The 24454-nt window shown below is 38.4% G+C and overlaps 1 protein-coding gene across 1 annotated transcript in view; it reads right to left on the bottom strand.

Moving 5' to 3' along the window:
- The window catches only part of CCNG2 (cyclin G2), a 61862-nt gene extending 45172 nt beyond the window's left edge, over window positions 1-16690 (bottom strand). Inside the window, exon 1 of the mRNA XM_047090963.1 lies at window positions 16497-16690. The gene's annotated coding sequence lies outside the window, so the exon portion shown is untranslated. The remainder of the gene's footprint in view (window positions 1-16496) is intronic.
- Between the last annotated feature and the right edge of the window lie 7764 nt (window positions 16691-24454).

Raw genomic sequence — 24454 nt, 5'->3', positions numbered from 1 at the left:
ATCTTCCCTCTATACATACATGTCTGTGTCGAAATTTCCTTTTTTTCTTTTTTTTAAGTTTTTAATTTTAATTCTAGTACAGTTAACAGAGCGTTATATTAGTTTCAGGTGTACCATAAAGTGATTCAACAATTCTATATATTACTCAGTGCTCATTGTGATAAGTGTACTCTTGATCCCCATCACCTATGTCACCTATCCTCCCCTCTAGTAACCATCCATTTGTTCTCTGTAGTTAGGAGTCTGTTTCTTAGTTTGTCTCTCTCTTTCTCTCTTTTTCCTTTGCTCACTTGTTTTGTTTCTTAAATTCCACATAGGAGTGAAATGTATGGTATTTGTCTTTCCCTGACTGACTTATTTTGCTCAAAATTATGCTAACTCCATCCATGTCATTGTAAATGGCAAGATTTCATTCTTTTTCATGGCTGAATAACATTCCATTGTATACATACCATAGCTTCTTTATCTATTCATTTATTGACGGACACCTGGGTTGCTTCCATAGTTTGGCTATTATAAATAATGCTGCAATAAACATCAGGGTGCATGTGTCCCTTTGAATTAGTGTTTTTGTATTTTTTGGGTAAATACCCAGTAGTGTGATTGCTAGATTGTAGGGTAGTTCTATTTTTAACTTTTTGAGGAAATTTCATACTGTTTTCCAGAGTGGCTACACCAGTTTGAATTCCCACCAACATTGTAAGAGGATTCCCTTTTTTCTACATCCTCACCGACACTTGTTGTTTCTTGTGTTTTTTATCATAGCCGTCCTGACAGGTGTGAGGTGATATTTCATTGCAGTTCTAGTTTTTTCTTCTTAAAAGGACACTAGTCCCATTGGATTAGAACCCATTCTAATTATTTATTGTAACTTAGTCACCTATTTAAAGGCCCAATCCTCAAATACAGTCACATTTTGAGGTGCTGGGGGTTAGGACTACAACATATAACTTTTAGGAGGGACACAGTGCAGCTCATAACAGAGCCCCAGCACCAAATTTTGGTGCTGAAAACCACCAACATTCTATTTATAATAAGCAATGCATCTTTTTAAGTGCATCAAGGGGCTGAGAGGGAAAAAAAAATACATACAAACAGGCCAAAAACTAAAGTGGAACCTAGGTAAATAAAGGGAACAGAGAAACTGTTTTCACTTTGAGATTACTTGTCAAAACCTGGTAAATGTAAACATCTATTTTTTTGCTTTTGCTTTTTAATTTACAGGGAAAAGAGAACAGGAGATGAAACATAAGACCTAATCAAAGTATGGAACCTAATAAAAGCCCCCTCAAACCGAAAGGATAAGCATTCAGTGGAAGGGTGAGCTAGAAAGAAACCTGGCCCCTACTCATACCTGCAAACCATGGATGGGACCTCCAGGAAAACTCCCACTCTTCAATCATGGTGTTGGGTGAAGGGAAAATTCCTTTTCTAATAATTCATGGTTACAAACCAGCCTCAAGCAAGTCAGTAGCCAGGAGTCATACTATTTTTTTGCCCAAAAAACTCTAAAACCTAGAATTTAAGTTAGAGTCTTATATTGGTCTTATTCCCAGGTATCTGGCAGAAGTATTCTGGTCACTGTTTGCCGAATAAGAACCCACATTCCTCCAAACTTTGTACTATAAAACAGTGATATTATTATACTTATGGATTCTGTAGGTCAAGAATTTGGAAAGTATACAACAGGGACAACTTGTCTTTGCTCCATGGTGTCTGGTGCCTATCTGAGAAGACTGAGATCAGGGGGTCACTGAGGGGCTGGAAGCTGGAATTATCTGTAAACTAGTTTACTCTCATGTCTGGTGGTGGATGCATCCTGTTGGCTAGGACTTCAGCTGAGCCTGTTGGCAAGTATACCTGCATATGGCCTTTCCTTGTGGCTGCATGGGCTTTCTCATAGCATGGTGGCTGGTGACAACAACAAAGTCCAGCTGTTGAGCTGTTTACATGTGTGTTGGGTCTTCTCTACTCTTCTCTGTCTGGCTCTATGCCCAGGTCTGTGCTCTGCATTCCTGAGATCCTTTGCTCTTTAACTTCCAGTTGAGTTTGGTCAGTAGCTGATAGTGGCAGAAGATCACAGGGCAGGAGGAGAGAGAAGTAGGGGTATTAATTCCCCCAGCTTCCCTTATGCTGGGCCAGAGTTTTTTAGTGTTATCTCTACTTAAGATCACAGATCCTGCAGGTGTCCCCTCTCCCAGCAACAGCTTATACTGGGTTCTACTAACAGTGCTCCCTCTCTTCGACCCTTCAGAACTAGGGTATAAATGCTTTTCTGTATTTTTAGTGTCTGAGTATTTTACTATCTCTTATTACTTATTCCTTAATGCTGTCAATACCTCTCTAAATAAATTTTATTAAACTCTCCTCAATGAACATTTTGAGGGTACTGCCTTTTTATTTCCTACCAGAATCCTGACTCACAACAGGAGACACACTTAAAACATAATAACACTAAAAGGCTAAAAAGAAAAGGTTGAAAATGTTAGCGCATGCAAATACCAACTAAAAAAAGAAAAAGCAAAAGCTGATGTCACTATACTAAAATAGACTTTAAGATTAAAAGACCATATTAGAGATAAAAGACATACATGATGGAAAATTCACTTCACCAGTAATATAACATTATTAATACCATAGCCTCAAATTATATAAAGTGAAAAAAAATTGAGACAAGAATTAGATAAATATGTCAACCTAATGCAGAGTGAAAAAGATAAGAATGATCTACAAATAAGTGTTTTTAAAAAGTACACCGTATACTTGAATGGTTTATAACAGGCCATTTATATTCCTAATTTTATGTTTTCTAGATTAATATCACCCTTAGTTTGCATTTACCTTAGAAAATACTGGTTGGCAGTGGAGAAAGGCAAGTACAAATGTAGAGATTGAAGAGCAGAGCTGGAAAATGTATCTGGATCTGGGCAGTTCTGAAACTCATGTGCTAAACTATTATGCAACACAATGCTCCAATATTATCACTTAGAGCATATTGTAATAGTTTAGTTAATGTATCTACTGCCCCCAAAGATTAAACTCTTTCAGAGTCTGAATCATACCCATCTTTGTATTCCAGCACTTAAACAGTGCCTGGCAAATGACAAGGGCTCAGTATTTTCTTCTGGGATGAATGAATAGCAATTGTACATGTATCAGTTAAATAAAAATTTAAGGTGCTCCATAATTGAATGTGAAAGTTAATGGGACAGACAATAAGTGGTTTTAGGGGCTCCAAGAAAAGATCCAGCTGTACTATAGCATTTGTGAAGACTTCACTGTGCTCTGGAATGAGACCTTAACTCAAGAAGGGATTTGATTTGATGACAGGAGAAAAGCTGCAGGTGCAAAAGTAAAGGCAAACAACTGAAATGAACATGGTGTGTTTACAGTATATTGGCAAACTCAGTGTAATAGAGAGAAATAAAAGCGAGATTAGCTCAGAAGGGTGGGAGCAATTTGTGGCATGCTTTGGAAGTCATGTTGAAGGATGTGGATAGCATAGAAAAAAGATTAAAAGCAGACTTCTAGTTTCATGTGGAGCTTGCATCCCACAACCACCAGTAGCTAGGTGATCCTGGGAGTTTCCTAAATGTTCTAAAATTCTTCCTGCCTTGCAGAAGCCACCACTCCTGAGCTGCCTGTGCTGCCCGGTCATGGTCATCCCAATGTTCTTCAACATGGCATCAATGGTGAGCTCTTGGGCTGCATCTCTTTCCAGCTGTTTGCAGACAAATTTCCAAAGACAGCAGAAAACTTTCAAGTTGTGACCACTGGAAAGAATTTTGTTTTCATAGAATTATTCTGCACTTTATGTGCCAGGTGGCGACTTCATTCATAATGGGACTAGTAAGTTCACCTATGGGGAGAAGTTTGATGAATAGAATTTCATCCCAAATCACATTAGTCTTGTTATCTTGTCCATGGCAAATGCTAGACCCAAGACAAACCAGGTTTTCGTGTGTACTGAGACTGAGTGGTTGGATGGTCTTTGGCAAGGTGAGAGCGCTTTAGGTCCAGAAATGGCAAGACTAGCAAGAAGATTATCATGGCTGACTGTACAATTATGCTCATCATGTTAAGTGTACTCTTTAATCCTCTTACCTATGTCACCATCCCCTCACGCACCTCCCCTCTGGTAACCACCAGTTTGTTCTCTATGAAAAGTTCTTAGAGTAAGAGGAAAACAGGGTAAAGCCCTGCTAATGAGCCAGATGTGTTATGTGTTCTGAGAGGTCAGGATTAGAGGTGAAAGCAGGCCATTACATGGACTACTGTTAGTAAAGTGATGGTGCAGACATTCAAGGAATGCCAAGAAAGCTGAGAAATAAAGGCCTCAACCTCAGTAAAAAACAATAAGGCAAGACCAGTTGCTGAGAGTGAATGGAAGAGGATGAGGCTGAATGCTTAGTTGGGACCTTGGAAGAAAAGATACAGACCATTGGAATTTGGGTAATTTGAGGGGAGTTTACAGAACTGTGAGCAAGGCTTAGGAAGAAGAACAAGGGATGGGGCATTACCCCAGGGCTGGAAGTAGGTGGGACTACGACTATCCATAGGCCTGAAGAAACAAAAGGAGGGACACATACTGGGACCAGAGATAGCTGTTTGCAGAGGACCATCTGACTGGAACTATGGCCTTTCGGTAAAGGGATATAGCCCACCTGCAGGGAACTGGTAAGGAGGTAGCTCGGGAGTAAATAATCTGATCCACTCTCCTCCCACCCTCTAGATTTTAGCTAAAATCATTCGTGGAACTCAACTAGAAGCCATAGGGCAAGGGATCCAGGTTGTTGCAACCTCATGGTCAGCTTCCTGGGCACAGAGCAGGGTAGGTAAGGTGTAGAATGGGTCCAACACAACTGCTTAAGAAGAGTGGGAAAGGTTCAGCAATGACAGGTGAGAAAAAGGATGGGGAGCCAAAACATGAGAAAGAATTGCTGGGCTTCTCCGGAAGATCCAGCTGATGTAGGCCATACTTTAAAATAAAGCTATTCTCTTTATCTGATTATAAGGATCATACATGGTCATGGTAGAATATTTCAGAAGTATTAAAATCAAAGAAGAAAATTAAAATTACCCCAAATTCCATTCTCCAATGGTAATCAAATCTAATATTTTGAATATACTTTCATTATTTTCTCTGTGGACAAATAAACTTTTCAAAAAACAAAACGAGATTACATTACACACACTTGAATCATCTAAAGTTCTTTGGATATAAGCAACAGAAACCAAATCAGATTAATTTAAGATTAATTACTTAACTAATTCAATATTTATTGCCTGCCTAGAATGTATAAGGAATTTAATAGTATTACAAAACAGATTAAGTTTATAATTTCATGGAATTCACATTCCAGTAGAGAGAGACATATTATATATATATATGGTGAAGTGCCCAAGAGGTAGCGGAAAGACTTTACTCCCTGTAGGCAGGAAGGAGCATGGAGTGGGGAGGGTTTGCCAGAGCCAGCAAGAGCTATAGCTATGGGAGATTATATAATATATATAATATATTATATATATATATAATATTTTGGGGGGAGTCATAAATGCTGTAAAAAAATAAAACCGGTGGGGCACCTCTGTGGTTCAGTCAGTTAAGTGTCTGATTCTTAATTTTGGCTCAGGTCATGATCTCATGGTTCATGGGTTTGAGCCCCATATAGGGCTCTGCATTAACAGCGAGGAGCCTGCTTGGGATTCTCTTTCTCCCTATTTCTCTGCCTCTCCCTCAATTGCACTCTCTCTGTCTCTCTCTCAAAATAAACATTTTTAAAAAACTGAGTGAGGGATAGAGGTGGGAGGCTAATGCAATCGTCAATGTGAAAAATTGTGGCTTGGACTAGGAAGGTAATGAAAGAGGTAGTGAGAGTTGGATTCTGGATGTATTTCAAGGTAGAGCTGACAGATTTGCTGGTGAGAGTGCATAGATGTTCTCTGATTGCCCCTTCAGATCCACACTCCATTCTCTCCCATAGGCTGGAAGTCTGACCTCCACAGACCACACACCTGGATTCTCCTGTCCTTCTTTGGTTGGGTTCAGACAACTGGAGATTGGAGGGCAGGAGGAGAACAAGACCAGGACGGTTATTCTCCTGGATCCTTCCCTGCCACCCTTCAGTCTGGCAAAAACTACCCTTCTCTCCTGTTAGGCAGCAATCTCCCATAGCTATAGCTCTTGCTGGCTCTGGCAAACCCTCCCCACTCCATGCTCCTTCCTGCCTACAGGGAGTAAAGTCTTTCCGCTACCTCTTGGGCACTTCATCATTTCTTACTAGTTTCCCTTAACCAGACCACATATTTCTAAACAATCTTTTGAATTTTCCTCAGATACCCTTTTAGTATGCTATTTGTATCCTGCAGGGACCCGGAGGTCACAGCGGGTGAAAAAGGAGTCCAAGATGACTTGGAAGTTTCTGGTTTGACCATTTGGAAGAATGGAGTTGCTATTTACTGAACTGAGGGAAAAATTAATAGTGTAAAATGAACTCATTAGAAGGATATGGGGTAGCCCACAGAAGAGAATAAAAAGAAATGTAAAAGAGTGGATTGAGGCTCCCAGTTGGTGGAGAGCTCAGATTCAGAAGTTGGCAATCATTAGACTAGGGTTCCTAAAGGAAAAATGGGCTCACAGTATTCCACTTAAACAGAAGGCACCAGAGATCAGCTCTTACTGCCTGAAGGGGGAAATAAAACAAAACAAAACTTGCTGACTACATTTAGCTACAGCATTTAACAAGCTTAGGGCCTAGAGGAAATCAAATACTGCTAAGCATCCTTCAATGCACAAGACAACTCTTTCAACAAAGAATTCCTCAGCCTAACGCATCAATATTGCCAAGATTGAGAAACCTTGCCCCAAATGGAGGCTATCACTTGCTCCAGTTTCTAGGTCTGAGGACAACAAATCAGATTACGGTACTCTAGATCCATGACCTCAAAATTCTATTGGTAACCAACTTTAAAAGTGGTAGTGGTAAATATATGGGTACTGCCCAAAAGAGGCTGTGCAGGAATAGGCACCACATCTGGAGATCTTACTTTAAGAGTTGAGACTTTATCTTTACAACACTATAGTAAACTGCAAGGGCCCAACTGAACACAACCCCACTCACTGTAGTGTTTAAATTAGTGTTTTAAATAGCGCATTGTGTATGCGCTCACATTTGCAACTAAAATTAATAAAGTTGCACATCATGTAACAACTTTAAAACTCCTGCAGGAACCTCTCCAGGAAGCAGAGAGCTATGGTATTGTCCAATGACAGTTTCTGAAGCAGGCTCACACACAGGTTGCATTCATCAGGCACAACATGCTTTCTGTGTCCCAAGGATCCTCTTGAGACATTCTGATTTACCTGGAGTAGGTAGACAAACTCATTAGAGAATGCAGCATACACTTCAGACATACTTTTGTCCTTAGCACAATGGTAGAACTGAGAATTTGAGACTGGCCCGGGGCCAGGGAGGAGGCACTGAGAGCAGATGAAGAAGAGGAACTTTGCAAATGAGCCACAGAGCCTCAGTGCTTGGACGACTCACTTGTTTCCTAACATTCTGGCAGAGACATTTTTCATAAAGTAAGAATGATTTTTTTTTTTCTATTTGGAGCTAGAAAGTTTTGCGTCTAAAATAAACATGATTCATGTCCCAAGAAAGCTCCGTTCTAGAGAACTCTGTATCCTTGGCTGACTTATGACTCCCAAAACCTCAGGATCTGATTTCTGATTCCCAACTCTGAGGTACTACCTCTCTGTCCTTTATTTTCAAGGTCCAGGAGGACCTCGAACCTTAAAAGAAAAGGGTAGAAATTGTGCAGCTATGTTCCAGGAGTTTGAGTTTCAATTATCAGAAAAGTGAGATCATTCTATGGTTTTCCCCTCCTCATTTTGCTACCTCTGGAAGTCCCCTAAATTTACTTAACAGTATTTCCCTGAAGCTATAAAGGCAGGCTTTTTTTTTTTTTTTCCTTAGCTCAGGAATGTTTTCATTATAAATATGAGATGCACAGAGATTTTGCTTGAGTACTAACAGTTTAGGCTGTCAAGTTAGTTCAGTAACATAATTCAGTCAACTCTATTAACTGATTTTTTTTTCTGTCACAAATAAATATGTAAGTCCTCTTTTCAGACGTGTGGTTTGAACTTTATGCATATTAATAATCAGTGTGAATTAATTGGCAATTATTCATTCAAAATATCCTTAACTCATAAGGTTAACCAGAGTATATTTATCCTATTATTAAATCTTTGTGTGTGTGTGTATGCTTTATACATGTAACATAAACACTTCGCATTTTAAAACATATTCTATATTTCTTTCACAATCATTATAGTACTTGGAGTAATTTTAAAAAATTAATTTCATTAAAATTTTTTTTTAATTAATTTATTTTTGAGAGAGAGAGACAGAGAGAGCAAGCTGGGAAGGGACAGAGAGAGAGAGAGAGAGAGAGAGAATCACAAGCAGGCTCTGCACTGTCAGTACGGAGCCCAATGTGGGGCTCAAACTCATAAACTGTGAGAACATGACCTGAGCTGAAACCAAGAGTTGAACGCTTAACAGACTGAGCCACCTAGGTGCCCCTCATTTTTTAAAGTTACATTTGGTATTCATGTGTTTATTTCTTATTTTATGATATGGAAAAATGACATCTGTGGGGCATTTTTATTCCCCAAATACAGCAAATATTCTGTGAAACATTATGATATTCATTGTTATCTTTTGAAGCTTCTGATTTTCCTTCTCTTCATTGACTTATTCTTTCTGGTTATAAAACAGCTAAATTAAAATATAAGTTTATGACAAATCCCTCTTAAATTCCGTATACAAAATTAGTATTCTTTCAGGCACTGATAATAATGGAAATCCCTATGGGGCTCCTGGGTGGCTCGGTTGGTTGAGCATCGGACTTAAGCTCGAGTCATGATCTCCTAGTTCGTGAGTTCAAGCCCCACATAGGATTCACCGCTGTCAGCTCAGACCCTGCTTCAGATCTTCTGTCTCCCTCTCTCTGCCTGCCCCATTTGTGCTCTCTCAAAAATAAATAAACATTTAAATAATAATAATAATTGGAATCTCTAGTAAATGTATCATTAAAATCTTATTAATTCACTACAGAGTTCACTTAGCTTATCTCAAAATGCAGTCTTCAGCCTACCTGAGGGTGCAGCAGTTAAAATGCAGATTCAGGACTTCATCTCAGAAGTTCAGATTCAGTAGTCCAGACCTGACCCAAGAATCTGGTTTTTCTCTCAAAGTAGCCAACAAGTAACACTCTTACAAACATCTTTTACACATGTGTGCTTACTCAGCTTGACTGAGCTATAATTGACAAATAAAATTGCAATATATTTAAAGTATATAAAGTGATTTGATAGGTGTATACATTGTGAAAGGATTCCCACATTTGACTTTATTAACACATCCATCACCTCACATATTTACCTTCTTCCCCACCCCCCCTTTGGTGAGAACACTTCTACTCTCGGCAAGTTTCAATTGTACAACACAATTTAACAGCTATAGGGACCAGGTTATACTTTAGATCCTCAGACCTTATTCATCTTATAACTGAAGGCTTGTGTTCTTTTTTTTTTAATTTTTTTTTTCCAACGTTTATTTATTTTTTTTTGGGGACAGAGAGAGACAGAGCATGAACGGGGGAGGGGCAGAGAGAGAGGGAGACACAGAATCGGAAACAGGCTCCAGGCTCTGAGCCATCAGCCCAGAGCCTGATGCGGGGCTCGAACTCACGGACCGCGAGATCGTGACCTGGCTGAAGTCGGATGCTTAACCGACTGCGCCACCCAGGCGCCCCTGAAGGCTTGTGTTCTTTACCGACCTCTGTCCACGCCCCCTACCCTCCTGGCAACCACCATCCTGCTCTCTGTTTATATGGGTTTGATTTTTTTCCTTTAGTTCCACACATAAGTGATACCGTGCAGTATTTGTCTTTATCTGACTTATTTCACTCAGCACAATGCCCTCCCGGCCCACCAATGTTATTACAAATGGCAAGATTTGCTTTTTTTTTTTTTTTTAAAGACTAAATAATATTCCATTGTAGATTTAGAGATATAGATATAGATATATAGACATAGACATAGATATATAGATATCTCTTATCACCTGCTGATGGAAACTTAGGTTTATCCATACTTCAGCTATTGTGAATAATGTTGCAATGAGAACGGGAGTGCATATATCTCTTCAAGACGATGATTACATTTCCTTTGAATATACATACCCAAAAGTGGGATTACTGGGCCACATGTTAGTTATATTTTTAATTTTTTGAGGGAAACTCCATATTGCTTTCCACAGTGGCTGCATCAGTTTACATCCTACCAACAGTGCTCAAGGATTCCCTTTTCCTCCATATCTCACTAGCAATGAGGGAAATGGGGAGAGGTCAGTAAAGACAAGTCTTTTTGGTAATAGAGATCCTAACAGGTGTGAGGTGATATCTCATTGTGGTTTTGATTTGTATTTCCTGGATGATTAATGATATTGAGTATCTTTTCAGATATTGACCATTTTTTATGTCTTCTTTGGGTCTTTTGCCCATTTTTTATGTGGGTTTGTTTTTTGTTTTTGTTTCTTTGTTTTTGTTTTGTTGTTGTTGTTCTTTTGTTTCCATTTTTGTTTTGCTATGTAACTGAGTTCCTTGTATATTTTGGATATTACCCCCTTATTGGATGTGTGTTTCGTAAATATTTTCTTCTATTCTGTGGGTTGCCATTTCATTTTGTTGATTGTTTCCTTTGCTGTGCAGATTTTTAGTTTGATGTGGTCCCTCCTGTTAAGTTTTGCTTTTGTTTCCTTTGATTTTGGTGTCAAATCCAAAAAATCATTGCCAAGACCAATGCCAAGGACATTTATCAATGCTACTCACAGATCACGTAATTCAAAGGAAATGATGGAAATCATGAAAGATTTCAAAAGGAGATAAAGAAATCTATTATTTCTTCCTATCTATTATTATTTATCCAAACTAAAGAAGAAATCCTGGTGATAAAATGCACCACATTTTCATAAACTGATGCCACCTGAGAGGAGACTGAAGCTGCCAATTCTAGAGCATAAAGTGGATGAAGGCAAGGGAGGAAAGTTATACGGTCATGGGAATAGATAACCTATAGTGCCTTTTGGGGGATCACCCCTGGTACCAGTTATGGTATTTGGTCAGATGGTATTTTGTAACTAACCAGAGGTTTAACACTATTCTAGGACCAACTCTGATCAGCCCAATTTGAACTGGGATTAAAAACATAAAAAAAATATTATGTCTGTATTAGATATATCAGTCATCTTTCCATTCACAGACTATTCTAAGAGAATCTGCCTTCTAGCCTTTGGCCATGACTATTCTAAAAGACTCTGCCTTTGGTCATGCTTGTCTCAGGTGACTCTGCTTTCCTGGCTACAACTGATTGAACCAGGGGTAGACATCTGATTCAGCCTGAGCCAATTAGATGTTCTCATGTCAGAAGTTGAATGAGAACACAGAAATTGAGACTAGCCAAATTGTGCAGAGGAGCTCTCAGCCATGGAGGATTGGGGCAAATATGATACCATGGCAAATCAAAGTCTCAGAGGAGAATTACAGGGAGTGAACTTCCAAAGCTTTAGAAACCTCAGAAATGGGGATGTAGAGGAGATGGAACAAGTGGACATACCCAGAGGAGCAGAGATGAGAAAAAGTAGCTTTTGGACGGCCAGCTACTTCCTGTGAAATAGGACCCTACCTTCTGAAATTAGATTCCCTGATATTCCCTGTATCCCTTCAATAAACAACCTTCCCACACATGGTGAGAGAGTTAAGTCGAGGGGGTTTCTGCTGCCATTGGCAGAGATCCCTAAGCAAGACTATCTGAGCTTATCAGCCACAGTTTTCAGAGTTAACTAGGAAGGAAGCACACATCCTGTGAATGTGCTCAAGACTGCAGGGCTTCCTGTGGGATGCACGTTGAGTGTTGAAGCTCAGCCTGATGGGCTGGCCCTTTGTGACTGTGCAGTGACGGTGCAAAGGTGACACTTTTTGCAGCGACGGTCAGCATTAAGGGATACTGCTGCACAGTGGGCTGAGATTTTTCTTTACTGTTTTCTTACTACCTCCACTCCTTTGCTCCAAAGACTAGTAAGAACCTCAAGAGAACTAGGATGAAAGCGATGTATCCGCCAGAGCACCAACTGCTAGGTTGTTTTCCCAAAAAATGTTTTTAAGAGATACAGATCATATTAATATGTGGCAGAGTTTGCTAATTGTCCTCTCAACATCCTTTGTCTTCCATGCTAATGACAGCTTAAGCTACATCTAAATATAGCTAAAGACAGCATAGTAAATGGAATGTAAGCAGAATGACATATGCAACTTCTGGGTCAGGTGTTTTCTTCACTCTTTTTCCTTCAAAGTGAGCTTGGAATCAGGATGTGCTGGTGAGCTCTTTTCGGGGCACAAAAATGAAGCCAAATCTCTAAGGCTGGAAAACCAACAAGACGGACAGAGTTGATTCTCTATATTATAGAGCCACCACTTTGGTATCTTTATTTTTGAGTCTTTTGTTTCAACAACATAGGCAGTAGCCTAAATAAGGCCATCATTGTGCAGACCTTTCAGACGATTCTCTCCCTGTTTACTGGAACCTGACATAAATCTAAGGGAAGAGCACAGAACATGTTTGAAGAGATGGTAGATATACCACTGCACAGTAAATCCGTATCAGGGGCAAGAAACAGAGCCCTGGGAGGTGAAATAGATCCACTAAGATTTTAACAGGATCTTAGAATAAAGAGAATATTTAAGAATACTTAGGGAAGTGCTAGCTAGAGGGGTGGGGAGGTGGGCAAAATGAGTGACGGGCATTAAGGAGGGCTCTTGTTGGGATGAGCACTGGGTGTTATATGTAAGTGATGAACCACTGGTTCTACTCCTGAAAACAATACTACACTGCGAACTAACTTGAAATTAAATAAACTAAAAAAAAAAAAAAAAAAGAATATTTAGGAAAGCAGAAACTCTTAAGTATTTTCTAAGAATACATAGGAAAGTTACACAAAATATTCGCATAGCTATTCTCAGTTTTCCCTTAAAATTATGATCACTGCATATTTCCCAATAAGTATACTTGTGTTTGTAACATTATCTCCTGCTTTTGTGGTCAGCTTGTGCTCAGCTTAATGTTTCAACTCAGCCCAAGGCCTTATACACAGTTGATACTCAATAAATATTTACAGAGTCAGACGGAGTCCCATATGACTGCAGCTCTTACTAGTAAATGTAGCTTGCAAAATCAACTGACATTAGCCTCAGTCTGTACCATACGATGTACCAGGATATGTTTAAATATGCCTTCAAGAATTTATTGCATTCATCTTAAAGAATTTGGAAGTTACTTAAAATGTATCTTTTACAATACTTACTCTTGAAAGAAGGAGAAAGGGGGGGGCTCTAATGAAAAGGTATAATCTCATCAATTTACTGGCAAATACAACATGGAGTGATGTTGCTCTGGCCAGGATATTTCATCCCAGGAAATAATTCTTTCTAGCAGCTTCTCTGGGGGTCCTACTCAGAAAAGAGGCTTGACCCAAAAAAAGCTATTGAGTGATAGTGGATAACAGTTTAAAAAAACCCAGTTAACTCTAAAGAATGGAGATGGTCAATCTAAATACAAAAAGTTTCTGATAAGAAAAATAGAACTTACAAAACTGAATAATAAAGATTGATTTCATATATAATCTTCAGCTACAACAGTTTCTCCTTATCTCTTTCTTATCTAACCATAATATTAAATGAAAAGTCATATTATTGTTCATAGTAATAATTCTATTAGTAAGTAATTATAAGTCTATTATAAAAAGAATTTTATGTTTCTACTCCTTTGTTAACAGAAAGTGAATTTTTCTCTTAAAAAGTGAGAGTTATGTTTAACACGGGGGCTTTACTTACGCACTTTATAGAAAGTAGGGCCACCAAAGGCTCTAATGGATCTTGAGAAAGAGAGATGGAGAGAGGGTCAGAGAGAGAGAGAATACTTTGGAACTCACAGTAGTCTCTATAGGAAAGGATCAAGTGAGAGAGAGGCTGCCCCCTAATTTCTTTGGGGGTTACCTAACGTGGGCAGGGAACTCACTCTGCAGAGGTGCAAGTTAAAGTGTCCAGACACAGACACTTCAGGAGTTAAGTAGTGTCACATTAAATGTTACCTGATCCAGTGCCACATAAGTCGACAACAGAGCATTAAGAGCTAAAAGCTGTAAGAAATGTGTCAACATAAAATTTGACACTGTGAGCTCTATAAAAATGGAAAGCAAGTCCACACCGTTTAGAAATTCATTGAAAGGATTATAACACCAGCAAAGAGAATCCCTCAGTTCACTTCACTCTTTCTTTACTTAGAACAGCATAGATACTGACTTGCAAGGGACCTAATCCAACAACAGCAATGAGGACAGCGATGGTTGGCTAAGCATAAAATGTGAGGCAGTGACCCCCACAGGTCATGCCAAGGTCAGTACACATCTGAAGAGAGCCAGCAGCGCAGCTGTGCAAAGGCAACCAGGCAGAGAACAGAGATGAAATTCTTTCAATGTCTATCAGACAGATCAAAGTTTACTCTTCTCGAACCTGCCAAGGGAAAGTAGAAAGTTTGAGTGCCAGGAGGATTGGGGCACCAGCATTGACAGGGCTTGCTCAGAGCCAGCAATTCCTGTTGTCGTGGCATCTACCCCTTGGGTTATACCCCTTCAAGCTGCTGTAGGACATGAGGCTACGTACTGATTGCAGCAAGCTTTAATGAAATTTTTTAATGTAAGATGGTTGACTCTTAATCCAAAAAAAGCCCCCCACTCAAAAAAACCTGTTGAAAATCTTTTCTAATGCTGGCTTTTACTGTAATTCAACTCCTGGAATTAGAAATAATTTTAGTATTATGATAAAGGATCCTGGTTTTGTTAGCATAGAAATTACATTTTGTCTCGGTTCCTTAGTTTAATGTATATCAAACTTATAAAAGTCAACAGCTACCACTTGACATTAAAAGTTTTATAAATTCATTTTGAATTCAGTGAATAGTGAGAACTTAGTGAATAACTACTTGGCTTTTGAATAGTTTTAGAAACTAAAGCACTAAAATATGTTAAAAGCAAAGGCAAATAGCAAGATACTATGTATAAATATAAAAGCAACATTATCAGTAACATAGATAGCCTTGTTTTTTCACATAGACAAGATCCAGTTTCTGTGGCCTTAACTATAACTTTCTACAGTAAAGAATATGGTGCATATATTATAATGCATGTGGGAGTAGTTGTCAAAAGAAGTCTGTTCTATTCAACAATTCTCTGGGTGGAAAAAAAAACCCTGACTTGGCATTCAAATCAGTCTTTTAATATTCATTACCTATTTATATGTATGTTATAAATTTCTTATAGTGGTCAGGAAGCCAAGTTTCAATGGACCTATAAAAATTGATCAGTGGCTCTCTCTGAGAGGCATGATGGAGAATATCTGATATCCTAGGAGGAATGGAAGGTCCCATGGAATACTGCAGTCTCTTTAGCACAATAGTTGTTTCCTCTCAATATTATTTCTGCAGCATTATTTTTCCTCCTTACCAACCTTATCCCCAAGCATTCAGAAGACAATATGGACTCAGGAATAGAAATTATCTTACAGAATAGTGAGTTTGGGGTATTTTTTTTTTTTTGCTTTAAAATGCAAGTGGTTATAAATATAGATGAAATTTAAGTCAAAATTAGCTGATCATTTTCTACACAGGTTGATCCAAAGAGTATTTTGTTTAGTTAGATTTTGGGGTCTTCATTTCTGCCATCACAGACTTCAAATGAGTAATAGTATAAGGAATAGTTTTCTGAAATATGCAAAGGAACACAATTAAAAGGAGGAGTATATTCCTTTAGAATGGATTAGTTAAGAGGATTTATGGAATACCTCCAGTGGCAATCTTTCTAGGTAAAACAGGAAAACTATTTTTCCAAGATGGTTTAGATTTAATTTTACTAAAGACAGAAAGATAAAGAAACAATCAAAATCTCCTTTATTCATTGACCTAGTATTTGTGTTGATATATTTGAAAATAAAAGAAACTGATTTTGATAAAACCTTTGTTTCTTCATACTGTTAATGAAGCCCTTTTCCTAACGCACTAAATATGGAAATCACACTTGGTTGAGCTTGAAGGATGATCAGTAGCAACGAGGAGATGGTGGGGGAAAGAAAAGAACACAGAGCAGCACTGATGCATTAAATGTTTCTTTTTTAGGAAGCTAGCATCTCTTTCAAACGATGTTGATGTCTTCTTCACTCACCCACAAAATCTGCTCATTTAATAGAATTCACCAACCCATCTAGTGGTGTTATCCACCCATGGGTGCTCTGAAACTCACAAATTATATAATGATGTGTTTAAGAGGGAAAGTGAAAATTGGCCTATATCCATAGAACTAACTCCCAAACTCTCTTACCTTCTTTTATGCTTTACCATCAGGTCTCTGCCCCCATTTATTTTGCAAGTCCAGCTCTGTTTCCCTTCTAGTTTGTTGCATCTTTGGCTCTGCTGGTTGTCCAGACTTTGCTTCCTGTTCTCTCCGGCTATGGCAGGATGTAACCACAGACTTGTAATTCAGATCACTTTCCAGTGGCCTCACAAGACTCTCCTGCCCACGCTATATGTGTCTTGTTCTCGACGAAGGCCCAGAATGGAGTGGGCCAAAAGAATAGGCTGGAACCATTATGACTTCAAGTTCTGAAGCTCCGAGATAAACATAAAGAATTTCCTGCTCGATGTTAGCTACAAAGAAAAATATCTCCAGCAGCAAGGATGAAACAGCTTTTCTTTTATGCACCCTCTGCAAAGAAAAGATGCTTGAACAATATTTATACTTTTAGAACCACCAAGTCCAGCTGGTATACAAACTGGGTCCTTTAGTTCCCACCTACATTTTTGTCTTTCTTCCTAATTTTGCATTTCAGTCTGGTAGGAGGCATGGCTTAAAAGGAATCCTTGAAAAAAGGCACGAAAACAAAAGAAAAAGTTAAGAGAAAAAAGTCCAAGTGAGGAGAATAGAGAAAAATAGTTTTGAAATGAGTAAACATTTTGAAATATGGGAAAGGCTAATTACTAAAACTATGTGGATTGGAAAGGAAATCATTGAAAGGAAAAAGTGTAATGTCAATAAAACCAAATTTTTCACTTGTCAAAATAGTACTGAAGATGAAGCATGACAAATATTCCAATATACATTCCCTAATAGAATTACAATATTCTATGGGAATGCCCCACCAATATCAGATGTTCAAAGTCATGTCTGGTTAGATATCAGAAAGCCATGAGAGAGCCACTGGTTAATTTTTGTAAATTCAGCAATCTGCTGAGTATGGCATTTGGGGCCCTTTGCAATCTGAACCCCAAATTGTCTGTACTGTACAGGGTAATATGATGGTTAATTTTATCTGTCATCTTGGCTAGGCTGTAGTCCCCAGATATTTGGTCAACAATTATTTTGGATGTTTCTGTGAAGGTGTTTTTTTGGATGAGACTTAACATTTAAATTGGACTTCGAATAAAGCAGATTACCCTCCATAACATGGGTGGGCATCATCTAATCAGTTGAAGGCCTTACTAGAACAAAGACTGACCTTTTCTGAACAAGAAGGAATTCTGCCAGCAGACTGCATTTGGACTTGAACTGCAACTCTTTCCTGGGTCTCTAGACCACTGGCCTACTCTGCAGATTTTGGATTTACCAAACCTCCATGATCATGGGAGCTAATTCCTTGTTATAAATTCCCCTTTCTCTCTCTCCATATAGAGATAAATGTAGATATAGATGGAGTTGCATCCTTTTGGTTCTGTTTCTCTGAAGAAACTTGCCTAATACAGGTAGTGATAAGATCTGAATTCTGGAACTGAAAATAGGGTTCAGAATCTGGCTCTGCCACTTACCGTTTAACACATGATGGGAAAGTTACTTTACCTTTCTAAGCCTGTTTCCTCATCTTTAAAATGGGAATAACAATAACTCCCTTAATTCTGTATTCTTTTGTTTCTGTTCTTCCCTTGCCTGTCATAAGTTTGTTCCTGTCTACTGAGCTAAACCTTACTCTTCTTTCCATACCTGTGATGGTTCTAAAAATATGTTCACAAATTCTTTGATGCTCTTCAAGTTTAATTCCCTTCTCCTTAAGTATGGCCTGGTTTTAGTGAGTTGCTTCTAACTAGTAGAAGAATATGGCAGAAGTGACAGTACATCATTTCCCAGTTTAGGTTATAAGATGACTGCAGCTTCCACCTTGGTATTCTGATTCTGTTTCTGTTTGCCTCTGTCTCTCTCATCACTTGTATGAGGGAGCCGACATGAACAGCCCTTTGGAGAGGCCCAGTGGCAAGGAACTGAAGCCTCCTGACTACAGCCACACGGTGAACTTGCAAGCAGATTCTCCAGGCCCCTCATGGCATCAGCTCCAGCCAACAACTTCCCTGTAGTCTCATTGGAAACCCCGAATTAGAACTACCCAGCTAAGATACTCCTGGATCTTGAGCCTCCAAGACTGTGTAAGACCCTAAATACTTGTTTTATATGGCTGTTATTTTGTAAATATAAATTTGATACACAGCAAATAATGCCACATTCAAGTTTATAAAAGCACCCCTGATCAACAGAATTTCTCCTGTTTACCCATAGCATTCTGCATAAAACTATTATAAAACTTTTCATGTTATATGAATAATGTTCGTTAATGCGATTGTCTCACTTGCATGGCTGAGAGCTGCTTGAGGGTGGCCATCTTTAACTGTATTAAGTGTAAAAAAAAAAAAAAATCACACTCAAGCCTGGCACATAAAGGACTCTTACAATAGTTAGCCTGTTAGTGTCTCCAGTGTCATACGTTGATCTAAATCTTTGCAAATATTTTCCCGTTTAATCCTCATAAAAACCTATGAGACATATTATTACCCTCATTTTACAGATGATGAAACTGAGGTCAAGTTATAGAGAAGCTGATTAACTTGCTCACAGGCACACAGCTAGTAAATGTTGCTGAATTACAGAATGAATGAATACGTTTCTTACAAACAGGACCATGTATGACTCACCTTCCATACAGTGCCTAGCCCAATATGCAACTGGGACTCAGTATTTACTAAATCACCGTCTGGTAATAAAAGTAGCTTAGCTATGTGAGAAAGAAGTTTTGGAAACCCTGATTGTGGATAATTTCAATTGATTCCCCAAATAGTTCTTTTCCTTTACTTATAAGAAGAAGGGTTGCAGTAAACATATGTTGTGATGAGACTAAAACTTTGGAAGACATTTACCTCTCTGTCCATACATAAATGTTTGACAAGAAACAATATGTATTGGTAGTTTGATTATATTAGATATGTTTAAAAAGATTTTTTTCCCTGAAGTTACTAAATTTGGTCGTTCAAGATTCAAAACAGTTTGTGAAAGAGTAAAGTGGTGGCATTTGAATGGTATATTTTTGTTCCAACAAGAACAACAAAAGAATATTTCTACTGAAGACTCTTTGACTTACAAATTTAAAATAGGTGACTGCTGTTTGACTTCTGAGGCCCTTCTTAATGAAGCATGCAACCAATGATCCCTTTGGGTGAGGTCTTTCTAAATAAGCACCTGAATATGAAAAACCTAAACTAAAGCCAGCTTGCCTTCAGAGTTGGTCAGTCTGGAAAGCAGCTTGTGGCTTCCTATTTTTGAATTTTTGACTTGTTTTGTCTGAGCCCTTTCTCCCCACTTACTAGTAAATAGGAGGTCTTTATATTATTTGATTTCTCTTGATGTCTATTTGGGAGGTTTATTCCTCTTACATTCTGTCACCATAGTGATTAATGAAAACATATTTTGGAAGCTGTAAAAAGGATCCTTAAGTGTAAGCAGATGCTAAAGATAAGTGGTTATGGTGGAAATAAATCATTTCCTTGGTTCCTGTAGGCCTCAGTATTTCTCCTTCAAGACAGTACCTTCATAAATCTTCTGCTGGGAACATTATCCTAAAAGTTTCATTTAAGACAAAGGAGACCAGAAATTTCTGTCATTAAAGATTTAATAGCCTGTCTTCTATACTCATAAAAATATAAGCAGTGTACTTCTAATTATTTTTCTTTAAAGATTAAGGATGGCAAACCATTTTCTGCTCATCAACTTGATTCCCTTCAGTTGTCTCACTTTACACTATTTTGCATTTCCGAACAGAGCCTTTCTTACGACAGTAACACTGTTTCTCAGGTGTTTCCCTACTCTACCACTCTGCATTTGGAGCAAGGCAGGTTTATTATTTCAAGATTCAATATTCCAGTCATGAACTAAAACAGGTCTAAGAAAATTTAATAACCCCTTTTTAAGCAGAAATCAACTCTCTAGAAATACAAATATAAACTGCTAACTAAAAACTTAAAAAAAAATTATGTGTTCTAAGATTAAAGGCAAGACAAAAATAACCAGAGGGTTAGTATTTTTGTTCAAAGATTTAATGTAGGCCAGAAATATCCACAGGGTGAGGCAGGAAAGGGTAGTAATTGGAAGCACACCAGGCTCCAGAGTTAGACATCCTAGGTCTGAATCCTGGCTATGCCTCTTCACGCCTGCAGATTTACTTTACCTCCTTATCTTCTGTAAAATGGGGACAAAAAAAATACCTACTATCGAGGAGGAGGAGTGCTGTGGGAATAAAAATGAGAGAATGCAACATGAGTGCACTGCCTGCACATAGTAAGTAATCAATGTATTTTAGTTATCATTATTTTCAAGTGCCATATGGAAAGATATTTATTTTTACTATTAGGACAAAAGGGAAACATTTCTAAAAAGACTGAAAAAAATGAAAAATGATGAATTTCTTGCCAATACATAGATATTAATATATTTACTTCATATGCCTTATTTCTTTTCTAAGGGAACTTCAAAGGTTTTCCTTTTTTACAACCATACTCATTGTAAAAGCAATTTCACAATTATTAAGAAAATAGAGATGTTGATTGCAAGGTCTTATGGGTGAACAGGGTAGAAGAAAGTTGATAGTTTTTGTTGGGACAACTGAAACTTGTTCTTACCACCTATTAATTACTTGAAATTCCATTTATAGTATTGTAGATTAAATTGTCACTGGCACTCTGACAGACAGTAAGACAGTTTTAATAAACATAAAGTTCAAAAGGGTTAAGTACATAATGAAGTAGAAGCTCTTAAATGTTCCCAGTTACATTTTAATTGGTTTAACCCCTCTGCCAAATGGCCTGGCAAATTGGTATTCATCAAAAGCCATGAAGCTGTAAGTACTATTGGACCCAGTAATAACCCAAAAAAGGTCACAAATGATGTTAATTGGATTCTTTTTGTTTCTTTCATTTTTTTGACAACTGCATTATTGATATATAATTCACATTTCATTCCATTCAATTAAATGTACAATTCAATAGTCTTAAGTATATTTGGAGTTGTGCAACCATCATCACAATCAATTTTTAGAACATTTTCCTCAAAAGGAAACCCAACATCCTTTGGCTATCGTCTCCCAATTCCATCTTTGCAACCAGTGCTAAGCAACACTAATCCTTTTTGCCTCTATAGATTTTCCTATTCTGGACATTTCATATAAATGGAGTCATTACACTAAGTGAAAGAAACCAGGCACAAAAGACAACATGTTTTCAAGGATCATCCACGTTACATCATATACCAGTACCTCCCTTTTTATGGCCAAATATCCCATTGTTTAGATGTACCACATTTAATCTATACATTTATCAGTTGGTGGATACTTGTGATATTTCACTTTTTTGGCTATTATGAATAATACTGTTGTGAATATTCATGGACAGGTGTTTTTTTAATTAAAAATTTTATTTTTATAGTAATCTCTACATCCAACGTGGGGCTTGAACTCACAACCCTGAGATCAAGGGTTGCATGCCCTATTGACTGAGCCTGCCAGGTGCTCCCCATGAACAAATTTTTCCTTGGGCATGTTCTCATTTTTCCTGGCTACATATCTAGAAGTAAAATTTATAATGATTCTTACAGGAGTGAAAATCATGGTCCAACAATGTAATTATGCTGCGCTCCCAAAGATATTATGCAGAAGTGTTACACTCTCAAAAGTATTCTGCAGAAAAATGCTTGCCATGTAGAAGGAAAACCACATAGTAATATGGGAAAAGGCCACATGAAGTGAAAAAAAAGCAGGATACAACCCACTTAAAATCCTTCCTGGGCTTCCCATTCTCTGCTCTGTCCTATGGACCTGTGGTCCTCAGTTCTCTCCCCCTCAATTCTCAAGACAGCTATATATACTACCTTTCAGAGATTTTTAGAACATCTCAGCTTCAGACCCTTTGTACGTGTTGTTTCATCTGCCTGTATCACTTTTTCCCCACTTCTTTGCCTAGTGGTTTCAAGTCTCATCTTAAATGTCACTTCCTCAGAGAAACCTTCTCTGATATCCCTAACTAGGCTAAGGTTAAGTGTTTCCATTGCAGTCTGCAATTTTCCATCTTAATACTTTTGAATCTGGTAATTTTTTAGTAATCAAATATTGAGAGGTTATTAAAGGGACAGGGACACAGGATGAAACAAAATATGCAAGATCCCTGTCATCCTAGATCTTGTATTTTAGGGTGGGAATACATCTACACAACTCAATATACTGGGTAATTTTATTCTTCATTTCATTTTATTTTATTCCAGTGTAGTTAACATACAGTGTTATATCAGTTTCTGGTGTATAATATATTCAACAGTTCTATGTATTACTCAGTGCTCACCCGGTTAAGTGTACTATTAATCCCCTTCACCTATTTCCCCCATCCCCCCCCCCCACCTCCCTCTGGTAACTCATTTGTTTGTTCTTATAGCTGAGTCTGTTTTTTGTTTGTCTTTTTTTGTTAGCTGTTTAGTATCTTAAATACCACACGAGGGATATATGTCTTTCTCTGATTAGCTTATTTCACTTAGCATTATACTCCGTAAATCCAACTATGTTGTTGTAAATGGCAAGTTCATTTTTTATGGCTGCATAAGACTCCATTGTGTGTGTGTGTGTGTGTGTGTGTATATATATATATATATATATATATATATATATACACTACATCTTCTTTACCCACTCACCTATCAACGGACAGGTGGGCTGCTTCCAGTTTGGCTATTGTAAGTAATGCTGCAATAAACACATGGGTGCATATATCCCTTCAAATTAGTGTTTTGTAATCTTTGGGTAAAAATGTACTGAGTAATTTTAGATAGTGATAATCAGATTAATGTTTATCCTGTTTGGATTGTACACTCCATGAAGGCAGGAGCTATTTCTGTCTTGGTTACTTCCAGTTTGCTAGACCTTAGCACTGAGTCTAAGTGCTGAATATGCTCAATATAATTTTTGTCAATGACTGGTAAAATAGGCCTATAAAAAATAGGAGCTACTCCTGTAAATAGTTGACTTTGAGGGTTTTTTCCTTTCTGTAATTTCACATATTCTTTCTATAATTGCAGCAACTAAAAGATGAGCCCAAAATTATCATAGGTGAATAAAAGAACCTCAAATAAAACACATTTATATGTCCCCACACACTCATTAAAGATCTGGTAATAAAACCTACTAAAATACTCAGATGTGTTGGTTAAGTGTATAGAATTCCCTTGGAGCATTACCAAGAAGGTTCCCCACCATCAGGAGTATAATTTACGGTTGTAAAAGACGACTTTAGCACCCAAGAAGGTGCTTATGGATATGAACCTCCGAATTGCCAGATTTCTAAAGCCCTTGAGAATCTACCTCCATCCACTATGCGCCACAGAGAAAAACCGCAATTCTACTTATACGTAATTGTCAGACACTTTTTTGCGAGGTCAACAAAGAATGCAAGATCTTTACACAACAGAGTACCAGCCCCTTCCCAATAAACCCTTCTTACAAGCTCTAGAGACCTATTAGGTTGGATAAAATCAGGTAGCTCTGGGGTCGTCCAGAAGAGCATCCAGACAAAACCCCACCCCCCAAGCGGAGCTCTCAGCCGCTTCTTTCTTCCCCGGGGCGCATGCGCAGCGCACTCTCCGGCCACCGCACGCCTCTGCCAGCGAGTGGAGAGCGCTTACGTCACCGTGAAGCTGATGATGTGCCCTTCCGCTTCTCCAAGGAAAATGAGTCCGTGCACTTTTGACCTCCCTTAGCACACAGAAAACGTCTTCCTTTCTTCCACCCAAGTGCTAAAGACTTCTCCCTCCCGTCTCCAACAGCTCAGCTTTTTTTTGCCGGGCTCCTCTGTACGTTCGTAGGACAAGGAAGGCGGCGGAGAGGAAAAACGACAGGGCACGAGACCAGTTCAGCCTTGTTTACAGGGAGTGAGCAAGTCTAGGAATCGGTCCGCGAGGGCGGAGCCGAGGAACCGGGACTTCTTCCTTCC

The sequence above is a fragment of the Lynx rufus genome, unplaced genomic scaffold, assembly GCF_022079265.1.
Source record: "Lynx rufus isolate CCGP_SWC_20201006 ecotype Redwood Valley unplaced genomic scaffold, mLynRuf1.p SCAF_3, whole genome shotgun sequence".
Classification (NCBI taxonomy): domain Eukaryota; kingdom Metazoa; phylum Chordata; class Mammalia; order Carnivora; family Felidae; genus Lynx; species Lynx rufus.
The sequence above is the reverse complement of the archived record's forward strand: the minus strand, read 5'-3'. Positions and strand labels throughout refer to the sequence as shown.